Raw genomic sequence first — 17314 nt, 5'->3', positions numbered from 1 at the left:
GAGGTCCAAGCTCAAAGGTGATGGGTGAAGCCAGGTGAGTGGGAGAGGGCCGACGAAGTAAGAAGCTGGGAAGTGATTGGTGGAAATGGCAAAGGCTGGAGAAGAACGAATCTGATAGGAGGGAAGAGTGGACCATGATAAGTTCTTGATTAGTAGGGACATCAAAGGTTCAGGGGAGACAGCAGGAGAATGGGGTTGAGAGAGAAAATAAGTTACCCACGATCACATGGCAGAGACTTGACGGGCCGATTGGCCTAACTCTGCTCCTGTTATACGGTCTTGTGTCTCTCAGCTTGGTTTTCGCTCTCATTCGATGAGGCCAGATTGGTCCGACTCAGCATCGCCCCCTGCCGGCTTCGCGCAGGAGCCGCAGACCGTCCCATCTCCGCTGAATGGACTTGACTCGCCGCTGTACAAATGGGATCTTCCCCGGGAGGCGTCACGATCCTGGATTCATTGCGGGATTGGCGGGGGCCGAGATGCAGCCAATGAATTATTCTGTGGTGCGCTGTTGAGGGAGGGGATAAGCTCTCCGGCACTTGGTGCAGAGAGCGAAGCGTTACCCCAGTTCTCAGTTGGAGCGAGAGGTGTCAGCCGAAGCATGTCGCCGTCGTCTCAAACCCACTGACAGCGGCGAGAGAGGGAGTTTGCACTGGAGCAGAATTTGGCCTCTGCTTGCGGTACCTCTCCATCGGCTGTGTGAGTCATATTGGATCAGCAGCCTTATCCTATCCGGAGGAGGGAGAGAGAGAGAGACCCACCGGTGACTGATCCTGGCACGCTGCAACGAGATCACAGTGAGTCCAAATTTAATTTAATATCAACTAAATAAGTCCCAAGAAATCCCGGCTCTGAGGTGGTCGCGGGAGGAAGGGGGGCTGTCCTGGGGGCTAATAGACAAGGTTACTACCAACTTGCGGAAGGTCGAGGGAGAGGGGCTCTTACCGCGATCTCAGCGTGCCTGGCTGCGTTAGAGAGTTGGAAAGTGGCGAGGCGGACGTGTGGACAATTGTAACGCACGTAGTCACAGAGACACACATTGCTGGAGGAACTCAGCAGGTCAGGAAAGGAGAAATAGTCGACGTTTCGAGTCGCGACCCTCAATTGCACACCAGAGATCTATGGTTCTGCCCTGACTGAAACCGCTTGCAAATTGCCCGAAGACTTTCTCGGGGGAGGGTTTTCTCCTGAGGAAGGTCAAGTTTTGGGGTAATGGAGGTGAGGCGGGTCCGGGAATTGGGGATTTGAGGGAGAGGTATAATTCTGACCGTGAGGGGAAGGAGAGAGAAAAGAAAGACGGGGAGATGTGGAGGGGGTAGAATGTGAGTGAGGAGGGAAGAGGAGATGGGGTAATGAGGATGGAGGGAGAGAGAAAATGAAGGAGAAGAGGAAGAGAATCAAAGGAACACAAAATGCTGGAGGAACTCGGCAGACCAGGCAGCATCTATGGAAATGAATAAACAGTCGATGTTTCAGGCTGAGACCCTGCATCAGAACTGTATGACAGTTAATTCAGTCCAGACCACGGGTCTCGACCACCCCTCTCTCACCTCCACAGATGCTGCTCAACCTGCTGAGTCCCTTCACCGTCTGGTTTGTTTATTCAGAGATACAGTGCCCACCGATTTGACCCTAGCCTAATCACAGGACAATTTGCAATGGCCAATTAACTTACTAGCCGGTATGCCTTTGGACTGTGAGAGGAAACGAAGCAGCCGGAGGAAACCCACACGGTCATGGGGAGAACGTACAAACTCCTTACAGTTGGTGCCAGGAGTGAACTCCAAATGCTTGAACCGCCCAAAGCAGTTGTAGTGTCAGGCTGACCATTACACTGTCTTGTGTGCTGCTCTGGGTTCCAGTGCCTGGTGTCTCTGAACGGGACTGACTGATGGAGTTGGGTGCAGGTATGTCGGGTATACAGATTATGTCAGTCCTCATTGACGAGAGTTTTTGCTTCTGGGCTGTGAAGTGATGCCTGGACAAAGGGAGTTGTTGTGAGGGCACTGGCGACTGGTGGAACTCCAATTTGTCACACGTACTTTGAAACGTGAAATGTGTCGTTTGCATCAAGTCAAATCAGTGAGGATAAGCTGGGGGCAGCCCGCAAGTTTTGCCACTCTTCTGATGCCAATGTAACATGCTCACGACGGACTAACCCTCACAGTCCCCCCCCATACACCCCATACAGTGAGGATTCTCAGATACCCTCTCACCAGCCCCTCCATTCAGCGAGTCCCCTTCTCATCCTCCACCCCCAGTTCAATTACCCATCTGATCCCTGTGGCTTTCAGCTTCCCTAATGTACTGGCTGCAGCCTTGAATATGATAAAGGATCTTCACTGTGATACATTAACTCTCTCTGCACAGACAGAGCACAGAACAGAGACCAGTACAGCACAGGAACAGGCCCTTCAGCCCACAATGTTGTACTCCACCAATTAAGCTAGCAATCATATGGCCGACTAGTCCCCTCTGCCTACACAATGCCCATTTCCCTCGTATCCCTGTCCCTATCTAAATGTGACTTTAAAGCCTCTAGTGTGCCTGCCTCTACTGCCACCCCGCTAGCGCATTCCAGGCACTCACCACTCTCTGTGTTTAAAAAAAAATCTCCTTTGAAATTACCCCTTATCTTAAATCAATGCCTTCTGGTGTTAGACATTTCAGCCTTTGGTAAAGGTATTGTCTGTCTGCTCTCTCTATGCCTCTCGTAATGTTATAAACCTCTATCAGATCTCCCCTCCGTCTTCACCACCCTAGAGAAAACAACCCAAGTTTATCCAGCCTCTTGTCCTCTAATCCAGGCATCATCCTCATCCTGGTAAACCTCCCCTGCACCTTCTCCAAAGCCTCAACATCCTTCCTGTACTGGGATGACCAGAACTGAATACAATGCTCCCTGAGCTGCTGGGTGTTTGCAGAATTTTCTGTTTCAGATTCAAGTTTATTGTCATTCAACTGTATAAATGTATACTGCCAAACGAGACAGTATTCCTCCAGACCAAAGGGCACAACACAGTACATATAACTCACACAAAAACACAAAGTCATATTACCACAAATAAGTTAGCAAATAATAAGGTGCATTTAAAAAGTAAACGGTACAAAGCTACTGTAACTTCGTACGTGATGAGACCAGGGTGGTGACAGGGAGTTCAGTGGTCTTACAGCCTGGGGGAAGAAGCTGTTTCCCATACTAACAGTCCTGGTCCTAGTGCTACAGTACCTCCTGCCTGATGGCAGGGAGTCAAAGAGATTGTTGGATGGTTGAGAGGGATCATTGTCAATGCTAAGAGCTCTGGATGAATATCTCGGATGAGTGGAAGAGAGATCCCGATGACCCTCTCAGCTGTCTTCCCAAACCTTTGACGGGATTTGCGGCTAGATGCCTTGCAGTTCCCATACCGGATGGAGATGCAGATTGGTGCTCCTGTAAAAGACGATCAGGATTTGGTTGGGGGGTGGGGGGAGTGGTGGAGCTTCACTCACCCCGATCTCCTCAGGAAGTGAAGACACTGCTGTGCTTTCTTGACCAAAGAGGTGGTGTTGAGGGAGCAGGTGAGATGGTCTGTGAGGCGCACTATCAGCATCTGTGGCATTTTGATCTTTAGGCTGGAACATTCTTGGCTGGAGCTCTTGTTAGCGATAGAGGATTCCAAAATCTGAGTGAAGGCGGTTCACTTCAGATTCAATTTTATTGTTGTGGGCATACATAGCCAGTGTCTAAAAGCCTTGAAAACTGGTTCTTTGCAGGAGCAGTACTGTACATTACAGACTGCACTACATTGATGGGACCTCACTCCATCGGCCACAAAGTGAGTTTTCCCAGTGGCCTCCCATTTTAATTCCAATGCCCATTCCCATTCCAATATGTTGCTCCATGGCTTCCTCTACTGCCACAATGAGACCACACCCTGGTTGGAGCAACATCTCATATTCTGAACACAAGAGATTCTGCAGATGCTGGAAATCCAGAGCAACACACACAAAATCTGGTGGATCTCAGCATGTCAGGCAGCATCTATGGAAAGGAATAAACAGTTGACATTGGGGCTGCGACCCTTCATCAGGACTGGAGAGGAAGGGGGAAGAGGCTAGAATAAGAGGAGGGTGTGGGGAGGGGGAGGAGGATGAGCTGGAATGTGATAGGTGAGGCTACATGAGTGAGGAGGGTGATAAAGTGAGAAGTTGGAAAAGGTAAAGGGCTGTAGAAGAACCTGATATCTTGCCTGGGGAGCTTCCAACCTGATGGCATGAACCTCATTTTTTCTAACTTGCAGTAATTTCTGCCCCCTCCCTCTTTCTTTCTTTTTCCATTCCCCATTCTTTTCTCCTCTTACCTATCGTCTTCCCTGGTGCTCATCCTCCTTCCCTTTCTCCCATGGTCCACTGTCCTCTCCCAACAGATTCCTTCTTCTGCCTATCCTCTGCCAGCTTCTCACTTCATCCTCCCATCTCTCACCAATCTTTCTCCCTCACCTCATCTCACTTATCACCTGCCAGCTTATACTCCGCCCTCTCCATCCACCATCTTAATCTGGTTTCTACCCCCTTCCTTTCCATGGAAGCTCATGACCCAAAATATCAACAGTTCATTCCTCTCCATAGATGCTGTCTGACTTGCTGAGTTCCTCCAGCTTTTTGTACACATTGCTCTGGATTTCCAACATCTACAGACTTTATTCCATTGACCGCAACATGAATTTTAACACCTTTTGTTGTATCTCCCCTTAACGTTGCCTCAGATAAAGAAAAGCAGCCTCATCTTTTCCAGTCATTACGCTTTACTATGGTTCCTTTTGAATAATTCTCTGAAGGTTGGTGGAGTTGTGGATAGGGTGGAGGATTGTTATAGGTTGCAATGGGTCAATAATAGGATGCAGAGCTGAACTGAAAGTGGCAGATGGAGTTTAACTCAGGAAAGTGTGAACTGATTCACCTTGGAATGTTGAATTTGATGGCAGAAAATGGAGTTAATGACAGGATTCTTAATGATGGGAGGAACAGAGGGATCTTGAGATCCATGTCCATAGATCCCTCAAAGTTATTGCGCGTACTGACAGGGTGGCTAAGAAGGTGTATGTTGTGTTGGTCTTCATTAATGGCGGGATTGAGTTCAAGAGCCGCCAGGTAATGTTGCATTTCTGTAAAACCATATTTAGATGGAGTTTGTCAGCCTGGGAAGGCAGTTCACCTAAGAGAGGGAAAACTCTGATCCGCCTCGCGGCCATACCCACTCACGGGAAAGGCTTCGGGAGTAAACCCCGAGGACAAATCCAGAGCTGGAGTCCCTAAGGCAGTCCGACGTTGCCTTCAACCTCATTCTGGCAACTCCTGGCTTGACACTGGTGCCAAGCTGTATCGGCCCTTGCCCTTCCCTTGGACAATATCGGTGTTGTGGAGAGGGAGACTTGCAGCTTGGGCAGCTGCTGGTCTCCCATACAACCCTGCCCAGGCCCAGGCCTACGCCCTGGAGAGGACACTCCAGCAGACTTTGCAGGCGCAGATCCATGGTCTCGTGAGACTAATGGATGCCTCCATATATTTAGATGACACTTGGATTCTGGTGGCCTCATTGTAGGGAAGATGTAGGAGCTTTAGAGAGGATTTACCAGGATTAGAGAGCATGTCATTTGAGGAGAGATTGAGCAACTTCGGGCTTTTCTTTTTGGAGTGAAGGAGGATGAGAGATCACTTGTCAGAGGTGTACGAGATGATAAGATTGAGTGGACAGCCAAAGACTTTTTCCCAGGGTGGAAATAGCTGATATGAGACAATAATTTTAAGGTGATTGGAGGAAAGTATAGGTGAGGATGTCAGAGATGTTAGATATGGCAGTAGAAACAGATATATTAGGGACCTACAGTGAGGTCAATCTAGCCCTTTCCTCTTACATAGCTCGCCATTTTTCTATCACCCACGTGCCTCTCTAAGAGTTTTTAAAATGTCCTTAATGTCTCTCTACCTCCATCTCTGGCAGCGTGTTCCACACACCCACCGTTCTCTGTGTGAAGGAAAAAAACTACCACTGACGTCCTCCTTGTACTTTTCTGCAGTCACCTTAAGATTATGTCCTCTACAGTCTGAGGTTGTGATAGGATTGTTCAGGGGAGTTTGGAAGAATATTTTGTTGAACCATGAGGTCTTCAGGTTTCTGCACATCTTGCCTAATGACAGTATGAAGAAGAGGGCATGCCATAGATGGTAGGGGTCTTTGATAATGGATCAACAAAATACTGGTGGAACGCAGCAGGCCAGGCAGCACCTATAGGGAGAAGCACTGCCGACGTTTCGGGCCGAGACCCTTCGTCAGGACTGAAACGTCGACGGTGCTTCTCCCTATAGGTGCTGCCTGGCCTGCTGCGTTCCACCAACATTTTGTGTGTGTTTTAATTTCCAGCATCTGCAGATTTCCTCGTGACTGCCTTTGATAATGGATGTTATGTTGTGGATGGGGGGTCTTTGATAATGGATGTTGTGTTGTGGATGGGGGGGTTTGATAATGGATGTTGTGTTGTGGATGGTGGGGGATTTGATAATGGATGTTGTGTTGTGGATGGGGGGGTTTGATAATGGATGTTGTGTTGTAGATGGGGGGTCTTTGATAATGGATGTTGTGTTGTGCATGGGGGGGTTTGATAATGGATGTTGTGTTGTGGATGGTGGGGGATTTGATAATGGATGTTGTGTTGTGGATGGGGGGGTTTGATAATGGATGTTGTGTTGTAGATGGGGGGTCTTTGATAATGGATGTTGTGTTGTGCATGGGGGGAGGGTTGATAATGGATGTTGTTGTGGATGGGGGGTCTTTGATAATGGATGTTGTGTTGTGCATGGGGGGGTTTGATAATGGATGTTGTGTTGTGGATGGTGGGGGATTTGATAATGGATGTTGTGCTGTGGATGGGGGGGTTTGATAATGGATGTTGTGTTGTGGATGGGGGGGTTTGATAATGGATGTTGTGTTGTGGATGGTGGGGGATTTGATAATGGATGTTGTGTTGTGCATGGGGGGGTTTGATAATGGATGTTGTGTTGTGGATGGGGGGTCTTTGATAATGGATGTTGTGCTGTGGATGGGGGAGTTTGATAATGGATGTTGTGTTGTGGATGGGGGGGTTTGATAATGGATGTTGTGTTGTGGATGGGGGGTCTTTGATAATGGATGTTGTGTTGTGCATGGGGGGGTTTGATAATGGATGTTGTGTTGTGGATGGTGGGGGATTTGATAATGGATGTTGTGTTGTGGATGGGGGGGTTTGATAATGGATGTTGTGTTGTAGATGGGGGGTCTTTGATAATGGATGTTGTGTTGTGCATGGGGGGGGGTTGATAATGGATGTTGTTGTGGATGGGGGGTCTTTGATAATGGATGTTGTGTTGTGCATGGGGGGGTTTGATAATGGATGTTGTGTTGTGGATGGTGGGGGATTTGATAATGGATGTTGTGTTGTGGATGGGGGGGTTTGATAATGGATGTTGTGTTGTGGATGGTGGGGGATTTGATAATGGATGTTGTGTTGTGGATGGGGGGGTTTGATAATGGATGCTGTGTTGTAGATGGGGGGTCTTTGATAATGGATGTTGTGTTGTGGATGGGGGGGTTTGATAATGGATGTTGTGTTGTGGATGGTGGGGGATTTGATAATGGATGTTGTGTTGTGGATGGGGGGGTTTGATAATGGATGTTGTGTTGTAGATGGGGGGTCTTTGATAATGGATGTTGTGTTGTGCATGGGGGGGTTGATAATGGATGTTGGTGTGGATGGGGGGACTTTGATAATGGATGTTGTGTTGTGCATGGGGGGGTTTGATAATGGATGTTGTGTTGTGGATGGTGGGGGATTTGATAATGGATGTTGTGCTGTGGGTGGGGGGGTTTGATAATGGATGTTGTGTTGTGGATGGTGGGGGATTTGATAATGGATGTTGTGTTGTGGATGGGAGGTCTTTGATAATGGATGTTGTGTTGTGGATGGGGGGGTTTGATAATGGTTGTTGTGTTGTGGATGGGGGGGGGTCTTTGATAATGGATGTTGTGTTGTGGATGGGGGGGGTTTGGTAATGGATGTTGTTGTGGATGGGGGGTCTTTGATAATGGATGTTGTGTTGTGCATGGGGGGGTTTGATAATGGATGTTGTGTTGTGGATGGTGGGGGATTTGATAATGGATGTTGTGTTGTGGATGGGGGGGTTTGATAATGGGTGTTGTGGATGGTGGGGGATTTGATAATGGATGTTGTGTTGTGGATGGGGGGGTTTGATAATGGATGTTGTGTTGTAGATGGGGGGGTCTTTGATAATGGATGTTGTGTTGTGCATGGGGGGGGTTGATAATGGATGTTGGTGTGGATGGGGGGACTTTGATAATGGATGTTGTGTTGTGCATGGGGGGGTTTGATAATGGATGTTGTGTTGTGGATGGTGGGGGATTTGATAATGGATGTTGTGCTGTGGGTGGGGGGGTTTGATAATGGATGTTGTGTTGTGGATGGGGGGGTTTGATAATGGATGTTGTGTTGTGGATGGTGGGGGATTTGATAATGGATGTTGTGTTGTGGATGGGAGGTCTTTGATAATGGATGTTGTGTTGTGGATGGGGGGGTTTGATAATGGTTGTTGTGTTGTGGATGGGGGGGGTTTGGTAATGGATGTTGTATTGTGGATGTGGGGTCTTTGATAATGGATGTTGTGTTGTGGATGGGTGGGGGGCTCTTTGATAATGGATGTTGTATTGTGGATGGGGAGACTTTGATAATGGATGTTGTGTTGTGGATGGGGGTCTTTGATAATGGATGTTGTGTTGTGGATGGGGGGGTTTGATAATGGATGTTATGTTGTGGATGGGGAGTCTTTGATAATGGATGTTGTGTGGATGGGGGGGGGTTTGATAATGGATGTTGTGTTGTGGATGGGGGGTCCTTGATAATGGATGTTGTGTTGTGGATGGGGGGTCTTTGATAATGGATATTGTGTTCTGGATGGGGAGTCTTTGATAATGGATGTTGTGTTGTGGATGGGGGGGTTTGATAATGGATGTTATGTTGTGGATGGGGGGGTTTGATAATGGATGTTGTGTTGTGGATGGGGGGGGTCTTTGATAATGGATGTTGTGTTGTGGATGGGGGGGTTTGATAATGGATGTTGTGTTGTAGATGGGGGGCCTTTGATAATGGATGTTGTGTTGTGCATGGGGGGGGGTTTGATAATGGATGTTGTGTTGTGGATGGTGGGGGATTTGATAATGGATGTTGTGTTGTGGATGGGGGGTCTTTGATAATGGATGTTGTGTTGTGGATGGGGAGTTTGGTAATGGATGTTGTGTTGTGGATGGGGAGTCTTTGATAATGGATGTTGTGTTGTGGATGGGGGGGTTTTGGTAATGGATATTGTGTTGTGGATGGGGGTCTTTGATAATGGATGTTGTGTTGTGGATGGGGGTCTTTGATAATGGATGTTGTGTTGTGGATGGGGGGGTTTGATAATGGATATTGTGTTGTTGATGGGGGGGTCTTTGATAATGGATGTTGTGTTGTGGATGGGGGGGGTTTGGTAATGGATATTGTGTTGTGGATGGGGGTCTTTGATAATGGATGTTGTGTTGTGGATGGGGGTCTTTGATAATGGATGTTGTGTTGTGGATGGGGGGGTTTGATAATGGATATTGTGTTGTGGATGGGGGTCTTTGATAATGGATGTTGTGTTGTGGATGGGGGTCTTTGATAATGGATGTTGTGTTGTGGATGGGGGGTTTGATAATGGATATTGTGTTGTTAATGGGGGGGTTTTGATAATGGATGTTGTGTTGTGGATGGGGGGGTCTTTGATAATGGATGTTGTGTTGTGGATGGGGGGGTTTGATAATGGATGTTGTGTTGTGGATGGGGGGTTTGATAATGGATGTTGTGTTGTGGATGGGGGGGTTTTTGATAATGGATGTTGTGTTGTGGATGGGGGGCTCTTTGATAATGGATGTTGTGTTGTGGATGGGGGGTCTTTGATAATGGATGTTGTGTTGTGGATGGTGGGGGTTTGATAATGGATGTTGTTTTGTGGATGGGGGGTTTGATAATGGATGTTGTGTCGTGGATGGGGGGGGGATTGATAATGGATGCCACCTTCCTGACACTTTGCCTCTTGAAGATAACTTCACAGGAGAGGCAGAGTCATAACAAGTGGGTCATCAGGCTGGGAGGATGTAACTGGTGGACATCCCCAAGGATCTGTCCTTGACCTTCAGTTAATGGCCTACAGGATGGGACAGTATGTAAGGTCCCAAGTTCATCATCAAATATTCCCACCATCTGGGCCATTGACATCTTCTCCCACCTCCCATCGTGCAGGAGGTTACTGAAGCCTGAAGTCCCACACCCCCAGGTTCAGGAACAGTAACTTCCCTTCAGCTATTCAGTTGTCGACCAACCTGCACAACCCTAACCCCTGCAGTTTAGCAACGCAGATTAGCTTTATTAATCACTGCCTCACGACAGCTGCACTTTGATCACTTTGCACTAAAATGGATTATTCTTTGCCATAATTTCATCCTTCCTTGTAAAATGTGTGCATAATTTACATTTAATTTACACTCAGTGGCAACTTTATTAGGTACAGCTACCTGTACACCTGCTCGTTAATGCAAATATCTAATTTGCCAATCATGTGGCAGCATCTCAATGCAAAAAAAGCATGCAAGAGGTTCAGCTGTTGTTCAGACCAAACATCAGAATGGGGAAGAGATGTGATCCACCATGGACCGACTGAGGGTACCAGACTGGGTGGTCTCTGAAACTGCTGATCTCCTGGGATTTTACAGAGCTTACAGAGAGTTTATAGAGAGTGGTTCAAGAAAAGAAAAACATCCAATGTGCAGCAGCTCTGTTGGGAAAACCCCCTTGTTAATGAGAGAGGTCAGGAGAATGGCCAGACTGGTTCCAGCTGACCGGAAGGGGACAGTAACTCAGTAAGTACACGTTACAGCAGTGGGGTGCCAAAGAGCATCTGTGAATGCACAGCACTTTAAACCTTGAAGTGGATGGGCCTCAGCAGCAGAAGGCTGCGAACATACACTTAGTGGCCACTTGATTAGGTACAGGGGGTACAGAATGCTGCTTCCCTGATGGGAAGAACAGGGACTGCATGTGACTCGTGAGGTTGCTCTGGTGGGAATCGGCGTGGAGTTGAGGAGTGAATAGCCTCCTGTGTAAGTTAAGGACCTCGAGGCCTCTGGGGGCCAGTGGTTCTGCTGCAGTGCAGCAGCAGGTTAACCTTGTGTACATGAGCATCGAGTGGCGAAAGGAAAGCCGCTTGGTGATTCTCACTTTGTCAACAAAAGCTGAGTGCTGACTGTAGGGAAATGCTTGCAGCCGATCTGCAGTGTAGCTCAGCTCGGAGTCTGTCACTCCCTGCCACACTCGCCCTGTCTGGGCAGTCTTCACCCACAGCCACCACACTCCTCCACGCAGACCTGGTAACGTGCTGCTCACCCCACCGAGCCGCAAAAAAGCAGCATCTTTCCCCAGGGACCCCACCATCAGGGGATCCCAAAATCTCCTATACCATTAACTGAGGGGCCCGTGGACCCCAGGTTGGGAACCCTTGCCCACCATACAGGCCCTGCTCTCTTCTTGCTGCTGCCATCAGGAAGGAGCCTCAGGACTCACACCACCAGCTTTGGGAACAGTTATTACCCCTCAACCATCAGGGTCTTAAACTGGAGGGGATAACTTCACTCACCTCAACACTGAAGTAATTCCACAACCTACTGAGTCACCCTCACAGCTCTACAGCTCACGTTCTCAGTGGTTTTTGTTATCTGCACAATTTGACTTCTTTACTACATTGACGTTTGTCAGTCTTTGTGTATGTATAGATTTTCAGAAATTCTTTTGTATATATTTATTTCCTTATAAATGCCTGCAAGAATATGAATCTCAGGGTAGTATATCTACAGTACTGTCTTCGGCACATATATAGAACTTCGGTGCCTAAGGCTTTTGTGGAGTGGAGAGTGAGTTTGTAGATCTGGTGGGAGCTAAGGTTGTTGGGAATGTCGAGGGTGGAGCGCTGTGGGAGGGGTGTGGGGCAGGTGACAGGAGTGCCAGGGGCAAGAGGTGGCTTGCACTCAGCCCCGAGACACCAGACAAGGTAATTTGATTCCAAACAGTTGGTTTATTGATCATTACTGAATGTCTCTCTGGTGCTTCCCATTCCCTCCCCCTCCCTTCCTCTTTTCCCAACCACGATTCCCCTCTCTCTGCCCCCTTCCCACTCTCAGTCCACAAGAGAGATCCATATCAGAATCAGGTTTATTGTCACTCACATATGTCATGAAATGTGTTTTTTTTATGTGGCAGCAGAACAGTGCGATACATAGAATTACTGCAGTACTGTGCAAGCCTTAGGTCCCCTGGCTGTTCACTGTGTACAAGCCCAAGACCCTTGCACAGGATTGCATGTACTTTGATAATAAACTTTACTAAGACTGATCACAAGTCCCGATCTTCCTTTCATTTTCATTTTCATTTCAAAATTCAAGTTGAAAGCAAATTTATTATTGAAGTACATATATGTCACCATTTGCAGCCCTGGCATTCATTTTCTCACCGTAGAACAGAGAAATACAATAAAGTCAATGAAAAACTGCTCACAAAGGCCAAAAACAGCCAATGAGCAAAAGAAGACAAACTGAGCAAACACAAAAAATAAACAGACACATTGCTATGACTGAGATCATGTAGTCCCTGAAAGTGAATCAGTAGGTTGTGGAATCAGTGATGGGTGAGTGAAGTTATCCCCTCTGGTTCAGGAGCCTGATGGTTGAGGGGTAATAACCGTTCCTGAACCTGCTGGTGTGGGTCCTGAGGCTCCTGTACCTCCTTCCTGATGGCAGCAGTGAGAAGAGAGCATGACCTGAGTGGTGGGGGTCCCAGATGATGGATGCTGGTTTTCCGCGACGGCGCTGTGTAGATGTGCCAAAAGTTTCGATGTACGTGTGACACTAATTGAATCTCGCATCATGATGCAATGTGGATTACACTACCTCGGCAGGTTTTACACTTCATTGATGGGATCTGCGTCACAGTAGCAATGCCAGCGTTGATGACCCATCCCTAACTGCCCGTGAGAAGGTGGCGGGGTGGGAGTGAGCTGCCCACATCAGTCACCGCAGTACTACCAGGCTCAAAGTCAGCCTTTATCCTCTCGTTACCAGACTCCTGAACAGCCGAGAACATCTGCCTGTGATGCTGTTGTGCACGGCAGGGTAGCAGTGAGCATAACACGTGACAGAGCCAGCACTAAATTCTGTAAGGAGTTTTTATGTTCTCCCTGTGACCCGTGGAGTTCCTCCTGGCGCTTCTCATTCTCCCAAAGATGTACAGGTTAGGGTTAGTGAGTTGTGGGCACTCTGTGTTGGCATCAGGAGTGTGGGGACACTTGCGGCTGCCCCAGCACGTCCTTGGATTACATTGGTCAGTGATGCAAACAACACTTTTCACTGTATGTTTTGATGAACATGTGACAAATAAAGGCAATCTTTAATCTTTAGACTAAAAGCAGTGGGGTAGGTGTCTGGTATGGAGGGGCCATTGCACAGGATCATAAAAAGCTGTAGCAAGCTGTAAACTCAGCCAGCTCCATCATGAGCATGGCCTCTCCAGCATCAAGGACATCTGCAAAAGGCAATTCCTCAAAGAGGCAACATCCATCAGAAAGGACCCCCACCACCCAGGACATGCCCTCATCTCATTGCTACCATCAGGGAGGAGGTACAGGAGACCAAAGACATACACTCAACGATTCAGGAACAGCTTCTTCCCCTCTGCCATCAGATTTGTGAATGGACAGTGAACCCATGAACACCACCTCATTTTTTCCCCTCTCTTTTTGCACTACTTATTGAATTTAATTTTCTTCTTTCTGTATGTACTGGTTGTAATTTAGAGGTTTTATTATTATGTATCACAAATTACTGCTGCTTCAAAACAATAAATTTCACGACAGATCCCAGCGGTACTAGATCTGATCTTGAAGCATCTCGGGTCTGCAGGTTAGCTGGTTAGTTTAATGGCCGTTGAGTATGCATTGGATTGAAGGGCTAGTTTCCATGTTCGCAGAGTCACAGCGGTGTAGTGGTTAGCACGATGCTGTTACAGCTCGGGGTGTCAGAGCTCAGAGTTCAATCCCAGCACTGTCTGTAAGGAGTCTATACGTTCTCCCTGTGACCGCGTGGGTGTCCTCCCCGTAATCCAAGGAAGTACCGGTCAGTAGTTAATAGGTTGTTTAAATTGTCCTGTGATTAGGCCAGAGTTCAATATGCGTGTTGCTAGGCGACATGGCTCATTGGGCTGGAAGGGCCTGTTCCGTGCATATCTCCGAATAAGTAAAATGCGGGCCAATTCGTGTAATGACAATAAACCAATTTACCAATTTGCATTTACCGAGATACAGGAAATAAACTTTGTTTTACATGCCTTCCATACAGATCACTACAACAGTACAGGGGAAAACAATAAGAGAACGCAGAATAAAGTGCCACAGTTACAGAAAGAGTGCAGCTAGACCGTGAGGTGAAAGGTCACAAAGAGATAGATTGTGCGGTAAAGAGTCCATCTTATCGTACCAAAGGACTGTTTAACAGCTGGCCTTGAGCCTGATGGTACGTACTCTTAGGCTTTGGTATCTTCTCTTGCTGCGAAGGGAAGAAGAGGGGTGGCCTGGCTGCTTTATTGTGGCAGTGAGGAGTGCAGGCAGGCACCACAGATTAGAGGGTGGTTTCCACACTGTGCTGAGCTGCGTCCACAACTCTCTGCAGGTTCTTTCGCTCATGCACAGAGCAGTGGCCACACTAAACGGGTCAGGGTACTTTCTGTGGGGCATCGATGAAAATTGGTGAGGATCTAAGGCTACACGCCGAATTTCTTTAGCCTCCTGAGGAAGCTGAGTTGCTGCTGATATTTCTTATCAACCTGGAGGAACTCCACGGGTCGGGCAGCATCTGTGGGGAGGAAATGAATTGTCGACATTTCGGAATGGAAGCCCTGCGTCAGCACTGAGAGTGGAGGGGGGAGATGGATGGTTCTGAGAGGAGAGAGTGAGATGTGAGACAGAATCCTGAGCTGACTGGTGCACTGAGGAGAGGTGTTAGTGTGTGAGCTGATGCTTTTTTTCCCACTATTCATTTATTAAAGGCCTGTCCAAGAGGTTCGCAAGAATGACCCTGGGAGCAAAAGGGTTAACATACAAGGAGCATTTGATGGCTCTGTAGTTGCTGGAGTGTAGGAAAATGAAAAGAGAATCTCATTGAAGCCTATCCAATATTGAAAGGCCTGAATAGAGCGGATGTGAAGAGGATGTTTCCTACCATGTGGAAGTCTTAAGACCAGAGAGCACGGCCTCAGACTAGAGGGACGTCCCTTGAACAGAGATGAGGAGAAATTAGCCAGAAAGGGTGGTGAATCTGTGGAATTCATTGCCACAAATGCTGTGGAGGTCAAAGCATTGGATATACAGTATTTAAAGCGGAGGTTGATGGGCTCTTGATTAGTCAGGGCATCAGAGGCTGTGGGGAGAAGGCAGGAGAATGGGGTGGAGAGGGATGATAGATCAGCCATGATGGAATGGTGGAGCAGACTTGATGGGCCAAAAGGCCTAATTCTGCTCCTATGCCTCATGCATTTGTGTGGATGGGTGGGAGGAAGGGAAAGGAGCTTGTTTTCCTGTTGTTGTTGTGGTTGCTTGCGCTCTCTGAACATTGTGAACGTGATGTGTCAGCACTGGTATCTGGGCTGTCCCCAACACATCCTTAGGTTGTGTTGGTGACGCAGATGGTGCATTGCACTGTATGTTTCAATGTACTTGTGACAAGCAAAGCTAGGGTGGTGCTGGAAAGTCTGTGAACCCTGTAGAGTTTTCTCTGTTTCTGCATAAATAATGACCTAAAATGCAGTCAAATCTTCACGCAAGTCCTAAAACTAGATAAAGAGAATGCAATTAACACAAAACACATTATACTAGTTAATTTATTTATTGAGAAAAATGATCTAATATTACATGTATTTGTTGGAAAAAGTATGTGAACCTCTGGGGTAAAGCCTTCTACAAAAGCTACTTGCAGTCGGGTGTTCCAATCAATGAGATGAGATTGGAGGTGTGGGTTGGAGAGGTGCCCTGCCTATAAAAAAGACACACATTGTCAAGATATTGACACAGCCTGCTCTCCTCAAGAAAGATCTGTTTATGTGCACCATGCATCGATCAAAACAACTTTCAGAGGACCTTAGAAGAATTGTCGAGATGCATGAAGTTGGGAAGGGCTACAAAAGCATTTCTAAAGATCTGAGTCAGTCCACCGTAAGAGAAACTGCCTACAAATGGAGGGAGCTCAATACTGTTGCTTCCCTCCCTAGGAGTGGGCATCCTGCAAAGATCACACCGAAAGCACAACGTGCAATGCTGAAGGAGGTGAAAGAGAACCCAAGGGTAACAGCAAAAGACACTAGACACTAGAATACTACAGCACAGTACACATATATTCCTTAAAAAAAAGTACTAAACCCACACTTCCCCGTAACCCTCCATTTTTCTTTCATCCATGTGCCTGTCCAAGAGGCTCTTAAATACCCCCAATGTTTTAGCCTGCACCACCAAACCTGGCAAGTCATTCCAGGCACCCACAACCCTCTGTGTAAAAAAACTTACCCCTGATGTCTCCCCTAGACCTGCAGGAATCTCCTGAACTTGCTAAAATCTCTGTTCATGTGTCCACGGAGCAAGAATGGTGTTCATGGAAGGACACTATGAAGGAAAACAAACACTGCTGCATGTCTCAAGTTTGCAGAAGACCACTTGGATGTTCCACAACACTTCTGGGACAATGTTCTATGAACAGAAGTTGAACTTTACGGCAGAAATGCACATTGTTATGTTTGAAGAAAAGAACGGCACTGTACAGCAACACCAAAACCTCATCCCAACTGTGAAACATGGTGGAAGGAGCATCATGATGCGCGGCTGCTTTGCTGCCTCAGGGCCTGGACAGCTTGTAATTGTTGAGGGAACAATGAATTCAAAATTGTATCAAGACGTTTTACAGGAGAAGGGCAGGGTAGCAGTCCTTCAATTGAAGCTTAATAGAAAATGGATAATACAACAAGACAATGATCTGAAAGACAAGAGTAAATCAGCAACAGAATGGTTTAAAAAGGAGAAAATTAGTGTTTTGGAATGGCCGAGTCAAAGTCCTGACCTTAATCCTATAGAAATGTTGTGAAAGGGCCTGAAGCAAGCAGTTCATGCAAAGAAGCATCCCAGA

General features: G+C 47.3%; 1 protein-coding gene across 2 annotated transcripts in view; it reads left to right on the top strand.

Moving 5' to 3' along the window:
- Positions 1–557: 557 nt before the first annotated feature.
- phf24 (PHD finger protein 24) overlaps positions 558–17314 on the top strand; it is a 64737-nt gene continuing 47980 nt past the window's right edge. Inside the window, exon 1 of one of the 2 annotated variants that reach the window (XM_059973814.1) lies at positions 558–797. The gene's annotated coding sequence lies outside the window, so the exon portion shown is untranslated. Of the gene's footprint in view, positions 798–14572; positions 14660–17314 lie in introns of those variants that run through there. The other variant, XM_059973816.1, reaches the window with a different exon arrangement.

Source organism: Hypanus sabinus, chromosome 7 (genome assembly GCF_030144855.1).
Source record: "Hypanus sabinus isolate sHypSab1 chromosome 7, sHypSab1.hap1, whole genome shotgun sequence".
NCBI lineage: Eukaryota > Metazoa > Chordata > Chondrichthyes > Myliobatiformes > Dasyatidae > Hypanus > Hypanus sabinus.
This window is presented reverse-complemented; position numbering and strand designations above follow the sequence as displayed.